Here is a 3817-nt window from a genome sequence, read left to right as displayed (position 1 = left end):
TTCCACTAGGGGCTGAGGGCGAGGCCGAGGTAAGGGCAGAGCTTAGCCCCGAGCAACAGCACCAGTGGCGGAGCCTCGGGTTGATTTAGAGGTGGAGAATGTGACGACCCAAAGGGTCATCACCTGTTTTCTTATCCATTTTGTGCTTCCGAGGCCTTGAAAACCTCATTTAGAGTCGCCTCGATTTGCGTGCGTAGTCCGGGCGTGTAGCCAGAAAACGTAAATATGAAATTTTGTGAAGAATGCTAAGTTTTGATGTTAAAATGAATAAGTTTGACTTTGGTCAACATTTTGGGCAAACGGACCCGGACCAGTGATTCGATGGTCCCAGAAGGTCCGTAGGAAAATATGGGACTTGGGCATATGCCCGAAATTTACTTCGAGGTCCCTAGCTCGAGAAAGAAATTTTTGATGAAAATTGTAAGACTGAAATTCTAAGGATTTAAAGAAATTGATTAATGTTTGATCTCGTTGGTATCGGGCCCGTATTTTGGTTCTGGAGCCCGGTACAGGTTTAATATAATATGTGAGATTGCGTACTAATTAAATAGTTAGTAGGCATAATTTATAATTACCTAGGCTAGGGAGCAATATAATAGCTTTGGAATAATAGGCACGAAAGATTTGGGCCAAGCCCATTTTACGTTGCTGCTAGGTTTGAAGTAGAGTAAATAAGTAAAATTGTTCTTTTAGTTCTAATAGATACGCAAATACCTAAAGAAGAGAGAAAAGGGCTTCAAGTAGTCGCCGACGCATGCGAGTAGGAAGAAAAGGCTGTAGAGGGTCTTTGGTGGAGTTGACCAGGTATATTGTTAAATTCATCCCATAACTGTATTTTGGATTAAACTAAGGAGAAATAATTAAGTGAAGATGCTTCAGTTATGCATGTAAAGAGTCAGCAATTTTTTTTTTAAATTTATTTTTATTTCTTGTTTTTCTTTCTTTGTTGATGTTTCATCTATCACGTTGTGCCTTTAACAGACAATGTATAGTATCGTACCTTTCAATAGCAAATCAGGTATAAATTTTTATTTATTTTATTGGAGATCTTTTCTGATAACAAAGTAATTATAATAAAAGAATAAGTTAATTCTCTGAATTCATTTACAACGTTGACAAGAGTTGGAACACAGTGATCTTGGTAATATTTTATGTAAATAGACTTGAATGTTACATTACATATTCATGTAGATTCCCTTATTGATAGATTAGTTACATTACATATTCATGTAAATAGACTTGAATGTTTTTTTAAGTCACGTATAGCTAGGGGTTTATTAACAAAACGTAAGGTCCAGTATACTTAGGAACCTTTTTAAGTTAATGAGTTTTACATATATGAGTGATTAAAGGATTAGCTGAATAGATAGTAAGCCAATTATTGAATTTTGTACGAGAAGTATGAGGTAATTCCAACTAACATATTTGACATTGTTAATTAATATTTGCATAGATTGAGGTCGTTTGATTGGTGTTCTAGACGATGCAAGGTTGGAGAAACTCTCTGTTAGCGAGGTAAGTGTTTGGTCTAACCTTAGCTTGAGGAATTATGAGTCGAGTCCTATTTGATATGTGATAATTGTTGAATACGACGTATAAGCATGGTGACGAGTATCGATACACCAGAGTCTAGCATGACCGTGAGTCTTATTTGTGTTTATTCGAATTTTGTGATACCTCTTCCTTGTTAAATTGATAAATTTCATATAGTGTGAAGAGTTTGAGGAAGAATTATGATTTGTACATTCTTGGAGCATTGGCTCGAGTATATCGTAAAGCGTGAAAGTATATGAAATGATTGAACCCCTTTGGAGCGTTGGCTCAGGTGGTAAAGTGAGATAAGAGGTAAAAAGTGAAAGAAAGAGAAAGAATTATTGAATTGCTCCCTTGCTGGGATGCTTGTTGCTTTGTTGACTATCTCCCTTGCCGGGATGCTGAGATTATTGATATTGTTCCCTTGCCGGGTTTTAACTGCTTAATTGTGCTCCCTTTCCGGGAGTTAGCTATTTATTTGTATTCCCTTACCGGGGTTTCTATTATTATTTGTCTAATCCCCTGCCCCTTATTTGTGATTGTTGCTTGGGTGAGGAAGAGTGATAAAGCACGAAGGGTGATACCGTGCATTGTTTGCTATTGTGAGGAAAGAGTGTAAAACACGAAGGGTGATGTCGTGCCGCACGATGTACCATTCTGTGCCAATTTTATTGATTATATGGTGAGGAAAGAGAGTAAAAGCACGAAGGGTGATGCCATGCACATTTCATTTATATGATTGCTTTGGTGAGGACGAGAGTAAAAGCACGAAAGGTGATGTCGTGCATTTGTTGCTTTCTGATTCTTTGTTGATATCCGAGTTATGTTGTTTCTTTCATTACTTGTTGTTATTTGATTTACTTCGAGGTTATAGATTCCCTTACCCTATTTGCCTTGTGATTTTTGTTTGGGTGAGGAAGAGCGTAGAGCACGAAGGGTGATGCCATATATTGTTTTGGTGAGGACGAGAGTAAAAGCACGAAGGGTGATGCCGTGCAAATTGTTGACTTTTGATTCTTGTTGACATTCTGGCTTTGTTATTTCTTTCTGTTATTGAGGATTTCTATTTGAAACTGTTAGCTCCCCATAGCATGCTTTCCCCCCTCTTAGCTGTTTAAATTCTGTATATTTCTTTTTATTGCATATATCTGCACAAGTTGTTTTTGGTAGGTCCTGTCTAGCCTCGTCACTACTTCGCCGGGGTTAGGCCAGGTACTTACCAGCACATGGGGTCGGTTGTGCTGATGCTACACTCTGTGCATCTTTTTGCACAGATCCAGGAGCAGCTTTTGGACCTCAGCAGTAGGATTTGATCGGGAGCTGACTTCAGTCCAGAGACTCCGAGGTAGTCTTGCTGACGTCCGCAGGCCCGAAGTCTCTCTCTCTTTATTCAGTTTGTTATCTTTTGTACCGAAACAAACAGTTTATAATTTTCTTTCAGACGATCGTATTTAGTAAATCTTAGAAGTTCGTGAGCATTGTGACACCAATCTGGGGTAGAGAATTATGTTAAACTTTCCGCATTTCTATTCAGCTTTTATATAAGTTAAGACTTCCGCTTGAAATTTTTAATTATGTTGCCTTTATTACATGTTGATAATTATGGAAAGGAATATGTCTTGAACGGAAGGTAATTTAAGTTGGCTTGCCTAGCTCCTATTAGTAGGCGCCATCACAACCCCAAGGGTGAAAAATCCGGATCGTGACACAAAAATATTTATATTTATTTTTGTGCTAAAGTAAATTATCATTAGGAATGACATGTGAAAAAATATATCGCATCGTCGTTGAAAAGTAAATAATATAATTATTACGTTTTTCTATCACTATATCTCTATCTTTATAAGTATATATCATAAAATTTACAATAATATGCTAGCCATTCTAAGGAAGACACATGATGAACGAATTATTATACAAAAATAATAATTTTTTTGGCAATAACTTCTTGATATGTATACGACTGTAAAACAAGGCAAAAACTTTACACATGAAATATTTGCAACTATAAGCGATATTAAAATATCTAAAAATAAGGAAACGATCAAGATGAATTTGTATATACTAGAATAAATAATATTGTTCAAAAATTACTTCATTTTAAAAACTTTATATAAAAATATGCATAGATATAAGTACAACAACAACAACAACAACAACAATACAGTATAATTCCACTAGTGGAGTCTGGGGAGGATAGTGTGTACACAGACCTTACCCCTACCCTGGGATAGAGAGGCTGTTTCCAAATAGACCATCGGCATCCTTCCCTCCAAGAACTCCC

The 3817-nt window shown here is 36.8% G+C and overlaps 1 long non-coding RNA gene across 1 annotated transcript; it reads left to right on the top strand.

Annotated features, from left to right (window-relative positions):
* The first annotated feature begins 665 nt into the window (after positions 1 to 665).
* Positions 666 to 2983, top strand: LOC107812413 (uncharacterized). The gene is made up of 3 exons (XR_012710132.1): positions 666 to 804; positions 1454 to 1515; positions 2808 to 2983. It is a non-coding gene; the product is annotated as an uncharacterized LOC107812413 (long non-coding RNA).
* Positions 2984 to 3817: the final 834 nt, after the last annotated feature.

Source organism: Nicotiana tabacum, chromosome 6, assembly GCF_000715075.1.
Source record: "Nicotiana tabacum cultivar K326 chromosome 6, ASM71507v2, whole genome shotgun sequence".
Taxonomy (NCBI): domain Eukaryota; kingdom Viridiplantae; phylum Streptophyta; class Magnoliopsida; order Solanales; family Solanaceae; genus Nicotiana; species Nicotiana tabacum.
Note: the sequence above shows the minus strand (reverse complement) of the source record. Positions and strands in the feature narration are given on the sequence as shown.